At 36.8% G+C, this 16,427-nt stretch overlaps 1 long non-coding RNA gene across 1 annotated transcript in view; it reads left to right on the top strand.

Moving 5' to 3' along the window:
- LOC114613565 overlaps positions 1 to 13,092 on the top strand; it is an 87,890-nt gene extending 74,798 nt beyond the window's left edge. Inside the window, exon 8 of the long non-coding RNA XR_003710201.1 lies at positions 13,027 to 13,092. This is a non-coding gene — a long non-coding RNA (uncharacterized LOC114613565). The remainder of the gene's footprint in view (positions 1 to 13,026) is intronic.
- Positions 13,093 to 16,427: the final 3,335 nt, after the last annotated feature.

Raw genomic sequence — 16,427 nt, 5'->3', positions numbered from 1 at the left:
TAGCAAGGGGTAGAAAGGGTGCAGATGAGAGCAGATGCTGTCACCAAGTGTTTCTAGGTGAGAAAGTTTGGGATGGGAGTTTATATTCTGACCAGCGTTTAATTTTTCCTTCATGTTTTATTATTATTTTATCCAAGAAGGATTTTCAAAAGAGCTCACTATCCCTCCTGATATGCTTCTCAGAATGGTAGTTTAAGAAAAAAATCAACAAACGGTTCAGCTGCTGCGGGATCGAAAGGGGGCACTTCGATTCATCTCTTCACCTTCAAGCTTCTTTAACGGAGGATTTGCTGGCTGTAGCCAGGAGGAGAGTCTACAAAGAACACGTAGTAATCTATTGTAGTGTTTAATTGACTTCCCCTTCTGGAGAGGAAGTTCTTAAATCCATGTGAGAGGCTTTGTGCAGGAATTTTAGTATCACTTGAAAGAAAACGTGAAACACAGTCACTGGCCTTTGTTTCCCTGTCCCAGCCACTTTATCTCTTTCATTTCAAAAGCAGCTTCCTAAAATATATGTCAATATTTGCCTTTTCTGCCTCCCATCCCCACCTGCCACCCATTCATTCTGTAGAGAGGTGACCTCAGGCTTCCTTCCACTCAGTGATTCAGAGGCCTATCCTTCTCACTTGGCTGTTTCCAAGGTAACAGAATCCTCTGCTTGCCAAAACCGAATGTGCTTTGAAATCAAGATTCATGTGGCCTCTCCCCGCCCTTGACTGTTGACAAGTCCTTTGTTTTAAAACAGTTTCTTTTCTTGGCATATTTGACATTGTTTCCTCCTGGTTTTCCTTTCCTGACTTCTAATTGTGATGTTACTTGTGTTTCATCTTTGATGTTCTTTTTAATTCTATCAATAAATATTCTTTCCCCGAAGAGTCTAATCTACATGCTGGCTTTAATTTTGATCAACCTCCAAGTCATAATATGAATTCATAACCCCTCGTTTTGAGATTTGTATAAAATGCTTATTAAAATGAATAAATAATTATCCATATCAATCATTAATAGTTTATAAATTTTAGGCATACAAAACACCTCCTCAGTGTGCATTAGCATCCTCAACAGTAGCAACAATCTCATGATAAATTGTATTTTCAATTAATATTATTCTCTTTTCTGTTCCTGTCTAAGGATTAGTTATAAATCTGGTCAGAGATTTCAGGCGCAAGTGCAAAAGATTCTCGGGGTTCTAGGAACTGCTCTAGATGGGATTTCTCAGAGATCCCTCTTTGTGTGGTTTGTAATGTGTGTGTGTGCAGTGTTTATATGTGTGTGTGAATGTGTGCTGTGTATATGTGTGGTATGTGTTGTATACATGTTGTGTGCGTATGTATGTTCTGTAGTGTGTGTATGTGGTATGGTATGTGTGTGTGTGTATGTGTATGTATGTGTGGGCACATGTGGTATGTGGTAGATATATGTGTGGTATGTGAATGATATATGTGTATATATGTGTGTGTGGAATTTTTGTTTATATGTATGTGTGGTGTGTTTGTGCATCTGTGTGTGTCTGTGTGTACTGTGTGTGATATGGGGTGTTTGTGTCTTATGTGTGTGGTGCTTTATGGTCTGTGTGTGAGAGTATGTATGTGGTGTATGGTGTATATGTGTGTATGTGTTGCAGTGTGTATGTGTGTGTGTATTTGTATGATGTGTGTGTATGTATGTGCATATGATGTGTATATTACATGTGTATTATGTGTGTGATATATGGGGTGTGTATGGTGTATGGTATGTATGCTTGTATGTGGATGCTTGTGTGTATGTGTGTGTACTGTGTATGGTTTGTGGTTTGTGTGTGATGTATGTTGTGTGGGGGGCATGGTGTGGTATACTATGTATGGTATGGTGTGGTATAAACTATTCTGTTCAGAATATGAAGGAAGTAATGAAGAGTTTATTGAAGGTAAGAAATTCTTACCATGTATACTTTTACTGGTCTAATATGATAACAAATCATTTATTTGATAATATTACCCTATGTAGATGTACCAGTTAAGTTACTGATTATATTGTATATAATTTTTATTTGTGCCAAGGCACAGGTATGTGTCTACGATGTTTTATGCAAATTAAATTTAAGACAGTGGCCTGTAGTTTTTATCAGGCTTTCAGAAAAGCCTGTCTCTCAAAAATGTTGAGAACTCTAGGGTTAGTGTTATTACTCTGCATGACATTTTACAATATGAATGAAAAAGAAAAACATTGACATACAAGCAAACAGAAAATATTTGGTTCCAAAATTCACATTGCACTGAAATGCAAGTTTTCTCACACTGCCCCAAAGGGCATTTCTATTTGTGTTTGAATAGATTTTTTCCAGCTTTAGAGAGTAGCTATGGCCCATAACAATGCAGTCCACCACACACTTGATATTGCTAATTAGGGTGCATTGCTAATTGTAGTGGTATTTCTGGTGACCTGGACATGTGTTCAATAGATGGAGAGATGAGCTCCTCAACTCATTTCAGAGAGGCCAGGAAACATCTGCCAGATGGTTACAGCTTTCAGCGACGATTAAACTGGATCACAGTCGAACAAATGACTTACATACACAATATATGAAAACATATCCAGAAATGTCTACCATACCCATGGAGAATAATCTTAATGGAAAACCACATTAATCCACCTCATGCATTGTAACTGATCTAAAACGTGAAATTTTCTTCTCACTTTTTAAAAATGGCTTGATCTTTTCTCACTTGATGCTGACAAAACAACTGGGAAATTTATTGACATAAGACTGTCTGTTAGGACACCAAATTAATTTCAGTTCCCCAAGGTATCTTATTTTAATTAACAAATCTATGCTTCTGTTCTATTAATTAGTATGCGGAAAGAGTAAGCCTGAGATGAGTTTATTTCTAACAAAGCATTTATCTTCTACAATAATAAAAAGGGCATTACCGATCCCAATCAAATTTTCTTTATACATTTAATAATAGTCATGAAATTCTACCCAGAAATGCAGTGTAAGCATTGTCATTTTAATGAAAAGCTTAATTCTGGGTGTGATTTATTCCAAATGCTTCATTAGGGTACTGGATGCCTAATGGTGATTTTTAAAGATTATTAATGAGCACTTTTACTGTGTTAAATTGTAGATTTTCTGTTGGTTATAAATTTTATACTTATTCCACATCTCTATGTTTTCTTGATATACCATCTAATGTAACTAGAAAGCAATGTGATAGTACTTGCAAATCTCTCTCAGTTCTGACACAAACTGCAATTTTTGCATCGCTATATATTTTCCCCGAGACTGCCATTAGTGGGGTGCTTTTTCTTACATTTTCAATCTGAAGTACAAATTTTCAATTTGAAATACACTTCAAATATTCTGGCTCACCATATAAAGATGTTTGCCACCAGATCTGACCATCTGACTTCCATGTCATAGACCCACATGCAGTGGAAGGGGTGATCTGACTCCCGCAAGCTTTTCCACTGACAGCGATGAGACACATGTGTGTGAGCATGCACATGTGCACACAAAAAAAATACAATGAATAGTATTTAAAATATTTTAAGCAATCACATAGTTAGCGGACTAGACTAACTGTGAATCTGATATATTGAAAGTATTGATATAGTGGAAAATGTCTAGTGATTTCAAGTAATATTGTCTTGTATCTAGTCACAAAAAATATACAGGTGGCTTGATATAAAACGAGGAGTTGTTTGATCACCTAAGGAACAGTATTCCAACACTCCCAATGGGAATTTTGCAATTGACCATTTGTTGGCAGCATGCTTAGGATTAAAAGCACTGTAGAATTATCCTTAAACATAACACTAAACATAGAAAATTGATAGTAAAGAAAAAATATTACAAATTTGTATATCGCTATTTGCCTAGAGTCTATCATATGGAGGACCTGTACTGTTACCTGATGACAGGCAAGGGAGTCAGCTAATTTATGTTTTAGGTTTTTGCAAGATGAGAGATAATCAAGACTATTACAGAGGTCTTTATAGGACTGGCTAGAGAACAGATTTCCATGACTCTTACTGCCATAATTAAAAATAATAAGAGATGAAGATACGTTGGGCAATATAGGCATACTCAGAGTGTAGAATATATACATATATAATATATATACATATATTATACATATATAATATATAATATTACACTAACCAAGGTTGAAAGCAACTCTTCCCAGCTGTCAAAACCAATGGCAAGCAGCCATCTGTCAATGCTGATTTGTCATGGGGTAGCATATATTTCACTTTGAATATGACTTTTTCTCACAGATAGTACCTTTCAGGCACTGACACAACACCAGATCATGTGGAAGGCACCTGTGGAATTATAGGCTCCTCAGCTGTTCACCTTCCCCAGTACCATTGCATTTCAGATGGTTCCCTTCCCTTGAAAAGCAGGTGCGACTTCTCCTTCACATTCATTGGTAGTGGAAACATTGGAACAGTTTGAGTTAGAAAAGAATAACAGTCCCCGGAAATTTGTTTTTTGTTTTTTGGGTTTTTTGTTTGTTTGTTTGTTTTTTGGTTTTCTTTTTTGGTTTTTCAAGACAGGGTTTCTCTGTGTAGCCTGGCTGTCCTGGAACTCACTCTGTAGACCAGGCTGGCCTCGAACCCAGAAATCTGCCTACCTTTGCCTCCCAAGTGCTGGGATTAAAGGAAATTTGTTTGAGGATGAAAATAACCCTTCATCTTACCTTGTGACAGCCCAAGGAGTGACTACAATGGATTGACACCAGTTGATCTTGAACCAAGATTAATTTGCATCAACATGCTTTTCAATAGTAGACATTTTAGATGTAAATAGCATTTACGTTATAATGTTAGGTAAAATTAATGTGAAAGAACATGACCATTTCTATAGAAAAAGATAATCTCCAAAGGCATTCAGAATTCAAAGGAGAGAGTAAATACCTCAAAACAAGTGTATTCAAGTAGTGTCATTGATAAGTTTTCAGGCTGTCATCTGCTAGAGAATAACAGAGTATTTGGCTTTGAATTCTCATACAAATTGAAAGAGTTAATGATGATTTTATTCATGAAATCCAATGATGGAAGAAGAATGTTCATTCAGAGACTTGAATCACAAGGCAGGCCTAGAGAAACTGGTTACTTCATAATAGGGAATAAGCCTCTATCTTTTCCCCAGAAGAAAACTTGTTGTTTTCCCTGGAAGACAACCTATCTATTAGATCTATTTACAATAAAATCTCTAATACAGAAAGTTCTGGATACTGAGGATTTCACTCAGTAGTAAAGCACTGATTATACAGAGGGCCATGGGTTCAAACGCAACACCACATACAAATGCTAGACAGACAGGCAGTCAGACACACACACACACACACACACACACGCCCACGCCCACGCCCACGCCCACGCCCACACACACCTAAACAAAAGCCAATAAAATGTTCAAATATGTTAAAGAAATATGGAAAGTTGTTTTTCAATAGTCAGTCAGCTATGCATCCTTAATTGTGCCTTCAATGATGAACAAAGAGATGCCAATGAAGGCATGTGCTAATGTTCATTGCTTATCTTTTGGCCTTTTAGTTGCTTAGAACCCTTTCTAGGATGAATAGTTTCTGGTGGATATGAAAATTTGTTTAAAAATACACACAGTCTCTACACTTCATATAAATAAAACTATGAGTTAGTTTCACATTGTTTGTCTTTAAATTCTTTCAATTCTAGTGCCCTGGCCATTGCCTACCACCAAATCTTCACGTAGTTTCCTTCTGGAAACTTCATGTACACAAGAAGATGAACTAATTCCACAGGGGAAAATTCACTTCTTTGCAAGGCCACTGATGAATGAGTCTTGATTGTAGTAACTCACTATTTACCATCAATTTACATGGAACATGGAACTACTTATTTATCAGTAAATTCTTGCTTTATCTTCTTTGCCAGAGGTTCATATAGATGCACTCTTTACAGAATTCTCAAATTCATATGGAAAAATAAAAACCCAGGGTAGTGAAAACAATTTACAACAAAAAAAAGAACTTCTAGGGGAATCACCATCCCAGACCTCAAGCTATACTACAGAGCAATAGTGATAAAAACAGCATGGTTATGGTACAGAGATAGACAGGTTGATCAATGGAATAGAATTGAAGATTCAGAAATCAACCTACACACCTATGGACACTTGATCTTTGACAAAAAAAGCAAAACAACACAGTGGAAAAAAGAAAGGGACTTCAAGAAATGGTGCTGATCTGACTGGTGATATGCATGTAGAAGAATGAAAATTGAATCATATTTATCACCCTGCACAAAGTTCAAGTTCAAGTTGATCAAAGACCTCAACATAAAACCAGATACGCTGACCTTACTAGAAGAAAGAGTGGGAAATAATATTGAATGTTTTGGCACAGGTGAAGATTTCCTGAACAGAACACCAATGGTTCAGACTCTAAGATCGACAATTGATAAATAGGACCTTATGAATCTGAAAAGCTTCTGTACTGCAAAGGATACTGGCAATAGAACAAAATGGCAGCCTACAGAATGGGAAAGATCTTTACCAATCTTACCCCCAATAAAGGGCTAATATCCAAAACGTATAAAGAACTCAAAAAGTTAGATGCCAAAAACCTAAATAACCCAATTAAAACATGGGGTTCAGAGCTAAAACAGAGAATTCTCAACAAATGAATCTCAAATGGCTGAGAAACACTTAAGGAAATATTCAGTGTCTTGTAATAATTCATTTTTTTGTAAGTTTTAAAAATGTATTTATTTATTTGCATCAAATGTTTTATGTCCACCCTCACAGAGCTCTACTCTCTCCCCTTCTCCTCCGAGAGGTTGCGTCCCCCTTGGGTATCCCTTTACCCTATCACATCAAGTGTCTGCCAAGGTAGATGTTTTGAGGCCAGACAAAGCAGCCCTGCTGGGGAAGAGATACCACAATCAGACTACAGCTTTAGGGAGAGCATTTGCACCATTGTGTGTGCGGAGCACATAAAGATGGAGCGTCTACATTTATATTTTTAAACTAGCATTTGAAGCAACAGGTTCCTTATTGCATTTCTGTATATACTTTGTTTTGGCTTCCTCTTCCTGGCTCTTATCCTTGCTTTTCATTCCTCAGATCCTTTCATCATCAGAATTCCTCTTTCTGCTTTCATAGGACATGTTCTACTATCATCTCACTCTTCCTTAAAATCTCCTTTCCTCTCTCAGGAAATTTCCTCTCTCAGTCTTAATGGTACTAGGAGCCACATGTAAACAAGGAAGCAATCAAATGTGTAGACTAACGCAACCTGGTTTAGATGGTATGTAAGCCTGAGAATGTTCTAGAACCTGTGAAAGGAATAGCTTTATTATGATTATTTGTCACATTTTTTTGTCGGGGGTGAAGTTACAAAGCTATGGAGAACATGAAGCATTTGGCAGAATCTAAAACATATTTCCTGTTCTAAGATAAGGGAATATATATCAGTAGATTTCCCATAACTTTCCAGAGACTGAATCCTGCAAGTATCACACACTGCCTTCTGTGTGTTTTCTTTTTCTTTTTTCTTTTTATTGGATATTTTCTTTATTTACATTTCAAATGTTGTCCCCTTTCCAGGTCTCCCCTCTGGAAACCCCCTATCTCATCCACCCTCCCTCTGCCTCTATGAGGGTGCTCCCTCACCCACCCACAAACTCCTGCCTTCCTGCCTGGCATTCCCCTACTTTGGGGCATTGAACCCACACAGGACCCTGGGCTGCTCCTCCCACTGATGTCCAACAAGGCCATCCTTTGCCACATACACGGTCAAAGCCATAGGTTCCTGGATCTCTGGAGGGTCTGGCCAATTGACACTGTTGCTTCCCCCACAGGGCTGCAAACACCCTCAGCTCCTTCAGTCCCTTCTCCAACTCATTCATCTGGGACCTTGAACTCAGTTCAATGGGTGGTTCCGAGCATCCACCTCTATATTTGTTAGGCTCTGGCAGAGCCTCTCAGGAGACAACTATATCAGGCAAGCACTTCTTGGCATCCTCAATAGCATCCTGGTTTGACAACAGCATATAGGTTCGATCCCCAGGAGGGGCAGTCTCTGGATGCCCTTTCCTTCAGTCTCTGCTCTATTCTTTGTCTCCATATTTCCTCCTGTGAGTATTTTGTTGCACCTTCTATGAAGCACAGAAGCATCCACACTTTGGTCTTTCTTCTTCTTGAGCTTCATATAGTCTGTGAATTGTATCCTGGGTATTCTGAGCTTTTGTATTAATATGCACTTATCAGTGAGTGCATAACATGTGTCGTTTTTTGTGACTGGGTTATCTCACTCAGGATGATATTTTCAAGTTTGTCTGTAAATTTCATGAAGTCATTGTTTTTAATAGCTGAGTAGTATTACATTGTGTAAGTGTACCACATTTTCTGTATCCATTCTTTTGTTGAAGGACATCTGGGATGTTTCCAGCTTTTTGGCTATTATAAATATGGCTGCGATGAACATAGTAGAGCATGTGTCCTTTTTACATGTTGGAACATCTTCTGGGTACATGCTCATGAGGGTCATAGCTGGGTCCTCAGATAGTACTATGTACAATTTTCTGAGGAACTGCCAGACTGATTTCTAGATGGTTGTACAAGCTTACAATCCTACTAGCAATGGAGGAGTGTTTCTCTTTTTCCACATCCTCGCCAGCATCTGCTGTCATTTGAGTTCTTGAACTTAGCCATTCTTACTGGTGTGAGGTGGAATCTCAGGGTTGTTTAGATTTGCATTTCCCTGATGACTAAAATGTTGAATATTTCTTTAGGTACTTCTTGGCCATTCAAGTTTCCTCAGTTGAGAATTCTCTGTTTAGCTCTCTTCCCCATTTTTTAATAGAGTTATTTGGTTCTCTGGAGTCTAACTTTTTGAGTTCTTTGTATATATTGGATATTAGCCCTCTATCAGATGTAGATTAGGTAAAGATCTTTTCCCAATCTGTTGGTTGAAGTTTTGTCCTATTAACAGTGTCATTTGCATTACAGAAGCTTTGCAATTTTATGAGGTCCCATTTGTTGATTCTTGATCTTACAGCATGCTATTCCACAAAATAGTAACAGAAGGAACACTACCCATTTCGTTCTATGAAGCCATAGTTACACTGATACCAAAACCACACAAAGACTCAACAAAGAGAGAGAACTTCAGACCAACTTTCCTAATGAATATTGTTGCAAAAATACTCAATAAAATTCTTGAAACCGAATTCAGGTACACATCAAAACAATCATCCACCACAATCAAGTAGACTTCATCTCAGGGATGCAGGAATGATTCAAGATATGGAAATCCATCAACATAATCCACTTCATGAAAAAAAAATCAAAGAAAAAAAACCACATGATCATTTCATTAGATGCTGAAAAAGCATTTGACAAAATTTAACATCCCTTGATGTTAAATGTCTTGAAAGGATCAAGAATTCGAGGCCCATTCCTAAATATATTAGAAGTAATATACAGCAAACTAGTAGCCAACATCAAACTAAATGGAGAGAAACTTGAAGCAATCCTGCTAAAATCAGGGACTAGACAAGGCTGTCTACTCTCTATCTATCTATTCAATCAGTACTTCAAGTTCTAGCTAGATCAATTAGACAAGCAGTTAGACCTCAGTGGTCAAAAGAATACAAATTGGAAAGTAATAAGTCAAAATATCACTATTTGCAGATGATATGATAGTATATTTAATTAAGTGACCCGAATAAAAATCCACCTGAGAACTCCTAAACCTGCTAAACAACTTCAGCTGGATATAAAAGTTTCTGAATATATAAAATTAACTTGAACAAATCAGTAGTATTCCTATACTCAAAGGATAAATGGGCTGATAAAGAAATTAGGGAAAAAACACTCTTCACAATAGTCACAAACAATATAAATATCTTGGTGTGACTGTAGCCAAACAAGTGAAAGATCTGTAAGACAAGAACTTCAAGTCTCTGAAGAAAGGAATCAAAGAACACTTCAAAAGATGGACAGATCTCCTATGGTCATGGATTGGCAGGATTAATATGCCATCTTGGTGAATGCAATCTACAGATTCAATGCAATCCCCAACAAAATTCCAACTCAATTCTTCATAGAGTTAGAAAGAGCAATTCTCAAATTCATTTATAATAACAAAAAATCTAGGAGAGCAAAAACTATTTTTAATAATAAAAGAAGTTCTGGGAGAATCACGATCCCTGGCCTCAAGCTGTACTATAGAGCAATAGTGATAAAAGCTGCATGGTATTGATACAATGACAGGCAAATCAATCAATGGAATAGAACTGAAGACCCAGAAATGAACCTATACACCTATGGTCACTTGATCTTTGACAAGGAAGCTAAAACCTTCTCTCTCTCCCTCTCTCTCTCTTCCTTCCTTCCTTTCTTTCTTTCTTTCTTTCTTTCTTTCTTTCTTTCTTTCTTTCTTTCTTTCGTCCAATGATCCTTCTTTAATAATTCTGCAATGCAGAAGAACCTGTCTTATATATTCAAATATATTATTGTTGTTACAAATTTGTGTGTATTTAAGTATCTTTAAATATAACAGTTTGTGCTTCAGATAAGGACATAACAACACTTCAGAGAAATCTGTCTTCATCTATTTTGGCTTGACATTTAGATCTTTGGGATTCTTCCTTAGTTACAGTCTTAGTTCAATATTCTATTTGGTCAACTTGATAAAAGCTAAAATCATCTAGTAAGATGGAACATCAACTAATAAAATGCCTTTATCATATTGGCCTTCAGGCAAACCTGTGCAGCATCTTCTTGATTGATTGATGTAGGAGGGTCTAAACCATGACATCAAGGAGTGTTAGTGTATCAAGTTGACCTAAGTAGCAGATCACTCATCTGCTCCTGGATGGCCTTTCATATAAGGGCTGGGATCTGTCCTACTTTGATTTTTATATTATTTTCATTAGATATTTTATTTATTTACATTTCAGATGTTATCCACTTTTCCCCTTTCCCCTCCCTAGAACCCTGCTATCCCATCCCCCCTCCTCCTTTTTCCTTTTATACCATTTTAATTACATGCATGTATTAAGGTCAGTTCTAGGTTGAGGGACTAGCAATACAATAGATACAAATAGTCAAGGATCAAGCAAGACAATAAACACAAATAGTCAAAAAATAAGCAAGACAATAAACGAAATTCTGTGAACATTCCCATGATCACTGTTTCTAAGGGCTTATCAGGATGACCAAAATATCTGAGCCTACTTCTACTGTTCTAGCCCAAAGTCATTTTCATGTCTGAAGCCTATTTCCTTGTTCTAGCCTAATATTTCTAGGCTTATCTTAATGCTAATATGACATCCCTTAAGAACAAATATTATTCTTATTTGATTCATTAATATGAAATGTCCAAATCTTTTGTGTTTCTGTGGATTCAAGGCCAATTTTTCTGAACACACATTTCAGTATAAGGTTTTGATTCATTATTTCAAAATTCCATCCATTATATTTTGAAATGTATTTTTTCTTTTCCCTAAACCTAGCCAGATTTTCATCCTCCTTCTTATTTATCCATCTTCTCTTTCTTTGTCTTACTTAAAATTCACACACACAACACACACACACACACACTCTCTCACACACACTCCTACTTACATACTCCATTAATGAGAGCTGATTTTCCTTGTCCAAGCATCTGTGCGTTTCTTCGTGTCCAGAGGTGTGACCTTGTTCCCAGGTCTTCTCCTTATGCTGAGACATTTGTCTTGCTTTTATGTGTAAGGGTTTTGGCTGTGTTGCCATGTTTTCTGTGAGTTCATACATAAGTCTACACTGCTATGCCTTGAATAGCCTCTTTTCTTGACACCATGTAGCTCTCAAGCTCTTATAGTCCTTCTGCTCCATGCTTGTGCATAGAAATCTAAGCCTTGATGAGGTGGGTGGGATATAGAAATCTCATTTAAGGCTGAACACTTCAAAGTCTCTTCATCTTGTCCAGTTGTGGGTCTCTATATTGATTACTAGCCAACAACAACTCAAAAAGATGTAATTTTTTCCTGTTCCTGAGAGTTTTGGGTAGTATATGATGTCTAGTTGGTGTATTGTCTCTGCATTTTATGGCAATTTCACTGAAATTCCTGCTATACGCATATATTTATGATGCTACTACAGTATGGGCTTCCATATAACATCTCAAAAAGTCCTTAGTTTTTGTTATCTTTCTCCATGTGCCCTCTATTCTGTTCTTCCACTCATACCCCAGTTAAATTGTTCTAATTTTCCTTTGGGTTTATTTCTTGTGGTAGATCTATTTTCAGCTTTTTGGAAGCTCCACACTAATTTCCATAGTGGCTATACCAATATGCACTCCCAGCAGCAATATTTATGTGTTCCCTTTCCCCAACATCCTTGCTAGCATCTACTGTTATTTATTTCCTTCATCTTGGGCATCCTGACTAGGATAAGATGAAATACAACTTTTGAGGTCTCTCTGTTTAGTGCCATGCCCTATATTTAATTGAGTTACTTGTTTTCTTGATCATTTTTTTAGTTCCTTACATATTATTAACCCATTGTCAGAAATATAATTGGTAAACATATTTTTCCAGTTTTGCAGGTTGCTTTTTTACTCAAATGAAGGTATCATTTGCTATAAATAAGCTTTTTTTACTTTTACAATGCCCCATATATCAATTGTTAGTCTTAATGTCTGTGCTATCAGGGTCCTGTTTAGAAGTCTTTTTCTCATTTCCTTGTGCCTCCTGAGTTTACATGTAGTCTCTATTTTCATTTATATCAGATATAAGAAATAAAGTGAAGAGAGACCCCCTGTGATTATAGATTACTAATATTAATATTCTAAAAGTAGTCACTATATTTAAAAAAGAAAACCCTATAGATTCAATGCAACCCACAACATGATTCTTCACAGAAATTGAAAAAAAAAAAAGCTTAAACTTCATATGGAAACACAAAAGCCCAGGACAGCTAAAACAATCATGAACAGTAAAAGAACTCCTAGAGGGAGTGGCATTCCTGTTTTTAATCTATACTACAGCTGTATAGCAATGATCCAACAGGGTATTGGCAGAACAATGGACATGATGATCAATGGAAGAGAGCTGAGGACCTGAACACAAGACCACACATCTATGAATAACTGATTTTTGATAAAGAAGCAAAAAGTGTACACTGGGGAAAAGGTAGGTTCTTCAACAATTGTGCTGGCCAAACTTGATAGCTACATGTAGAAGAATTTAAAATAGATCCATATTTTCCAACCCACATAAAGCTTGACTTTAAATGGCTCAAATCCCTCAATTTATGACCTAATATTCAATATAATTCTTATGGATAAGAGAGACTGACAGAATCAGCTATATGGTATGAACTCAGTGATAAACAGAGGAATCCACCTCATAGCATAAAGTGGGGAGACTAAAAAATAAAAGACTTTTGCAATGTAATATTTTAATTACTCTTATAAATTACGGCATTATATAAAACATCTTCTATAAACAAAACTTTGTTTATAGGTAAAGTATTCAAGGAATTCAGGAGGTGACTATTGCTGACAAATGTATCACTATGGCTCAGAGTGTGGGCTGAATGAGTTTAACTACCAGAAAATAATTGCTTCTTACAGTTTTACATGAAAAGTGTTGATGTTCCTGACTCAAATCTCTCCTGATGTTTGATAGGTCTTCATCATCATTTGTAAGGCTGTCTCCCCAGTAAGCAGGGATCTACCACTGTCTGATTCCTGCCTTGGATTTTGTGAATTAATTGTCATCTTGGGAAATGAGGAGTGAAACATTGAGAAGTCATAAATGTCTCTTTGCATATTTTTCTGGTTCATCAGATAGTGAATAATTGCAGTATCTCAAATGCAAGTAAACAACTTTAAACCTTTTCTACAAATGATTAAAATCTGTCACAACTGACAGAATCCTCAGGTAAGGTTCACAAAACTTCAGGTGGCAGGGTCTGAAGGACAATGCACAGTGGTCATTTTGCTTGGACAACATCTTCAGCCTGGGACTGCATGATTGCCCAGCCTTGCTTATTCTCTTTTCAGCATGCTAGTGGACTCCTTATCTACTTTAAGAACTTTCTGGGTATTAAAACTTTCCATTTTCCTTACCTCCCTCTGACCCTGCCTCTGAAGACTTCTAAAATGAATCTTTTTTTTGGAAGTAGTGTTGATGTATATTTTTTTATTAGTAACTTTAAAAAAATATTGTTAATCAAAGGCTTTATAAGTTTGGTAATGCTCAATAACAAGATGCCCATACAATAAGAAGTGTATCCCAACCTAGATATACCAACTATCTTTGACTGGCGGAGACACGCAAACATCTGCCTACATGTTCCCCTAACCCCCCCCCTCTCTCTCTCATCCAAAAGAGGCTCCAGCTGAACAGAGCAGGAGATGCATAGACCAGTGGTACCCTACTGACAATAGAATGACTACTAATAAACTACAGATAAGAGTGATAATGCTATCAAGGACACAAAGAAAAAGAAAATTGTAGTCATGGAAATTAATACAACTATTATAAAAACATAGCATTTTCTTAAATAATAAAAAATAAAGCCTAAAAATAAATCAACTATATAATCAGTGTATGGATCCAAAAGAAAGTGAAGACAGAAGAGATGAATGAAGACATGCCCATGTTGATTCCTATACTATTAACAGAGTTCAGCTGTAGAATAAGTCTATGTCATTCAACAGATGAATGGATAAAGAAAATATTACATGCATACATAATGAAATATTACATAGCAACAAAAGCGTAGAAGTATGGATACAAGGGGAGGACATGTTAAAATAAGGTAGAAGGAAGGAGACAACTAACATGTGTTTTCTGTCCTATGTAAAATATATAAAAGTAACATAAACAAATAAATACATGGACTTCAAAGTAGAAGAGGGATTACTTGAGTGTTATGTGATTTCCTGGGGAGACATAGACAAACATCTGTTTGCTTATTGATAGGACATCAATCACAGACAAGAGGAATGCTTCCACCCAAGTACAGCTCAGTGAGAAGGTGAGCACATTGAAGTTACTTGCAGGAATCTGGGTGAGGAGTTCATTTATAGGGGAATTGTGACTACATGTGCAGCTGCACCAACAAAAGCCTACCCAGGAACTTCCAGAAACTTGAACATATTAACTTCCTGAGCCTTGTAATTTTTCCTAACTTTCTGAGTCTTAAGAATGCTTTCCTCAGATGTAATGTTTCAATTTCAGGGGAAATTTCTACACAACCCAGGGGCTGCAGATGTTTCAAGTGGAAAGATACGTGGATGTAATTGATTAAAGTTTGTAGCTGTCTGGGAATATCCTAACAAATTCCATTAATTTGCACAGAAAGGAAATACTAAAAAGCCATATAGATGTTTTTATACCTACATTTATGAAAATAACTTTCAGCTACAATTAAATTCATTGTACATTCCAAGATCTATGCATTTTTTATCTATTCATAGCTAACATATAGTTGATAATATTCTACTAAGTCCCAGACTAGAGCCTTTAAGGGCCACAGGAAGAATTACTATCCTGTTTCTCGATCTGTAATATAGCCACTTACCTCCAGCGGATACATTCTCCTGATGACTCTTACTGACATATAACCTCAACAGCCAATTAGTTCAACAGAGCAGAATTTTGTTCAACAGAAATATTTTACCTCTCTCTTTGCAGCTATGGGCAAGAAAATACATGGATTTGACAGTAATGACACCTAACATAAAAGCCTGTGCAATTTGAAGCTTGTGTCTCTTGAAGCTGTTCATCTCCAAACATAGAGATTAAGATATAGCCCCTAAAACAGTTCAAACAAAATATTCTCTTTGGATGTAAAAATACTTAATTTTTATTTAGAGCATGTTGACTTCTATGTGATAAGTAGCCATTCCTATCTTTGAAAAATGAATTGTAGACCTTCCTGAGAAGGGGAAATAAAATAAATTTTGTGGGTGGACTGGGGGTGGGTGGGAACTTTAGCAGGAAGGATGAGATGAGAGGGTGAGGGATGGAGTGGGAGTATTAGGGGAGACACAGCTCTAACTGGACTTGTGGTGTAGAAGTCTAGTTCAGCGGAAACTTCAGCACTCCATAATCTTAACCCTAGGAAGGACTTTTAGTAATGGAAGATGTACTCTGAACTGACCATCTTTTGTAGCCAGGCAGGCTTCCAGTTATGGGATTGGGTTGCAGTTGGTTGAGTGGTTGGCTGAAGGTTCCCATGGAGATTTAATGACCCAGGATAATTCTAGGACACAAGGTGTCCTGAAAACTGATGGGGTTATTGGTAAGGACAACATCCACACAGCTCATTAAATGTAGAGAGGTAAAATTGGTGCATGAAATCTTTACCCTATGTTCTGCATATATTTTATGGTTGTTAGTTAAATGTTCTTGTGAAACTCTTAACAGTGAGGAAAGGGATGCCTTTGAGTCTTTTG

This window comes from Grammomys surdaster, unplaced genomic scaffold (genome assembly GCF_004785775.1).
Source record: "Grammomys surdaster isolate TR1022 unplaced genomic scaffold, NIH_TR_1.0 126248, whole genome shotgun sequence".
Lineage (NCBI taxonomy): Eukaryota > Metazoa > Chordata > Mammalia > Rodentia > Muridae > Grammomys > Grammomys surdaster.
The sequence above is the reverse complement of the archived record's forward strand: the minus strand, read 5'-3'. Positions and strand labels throughout refer to the sequence as shown.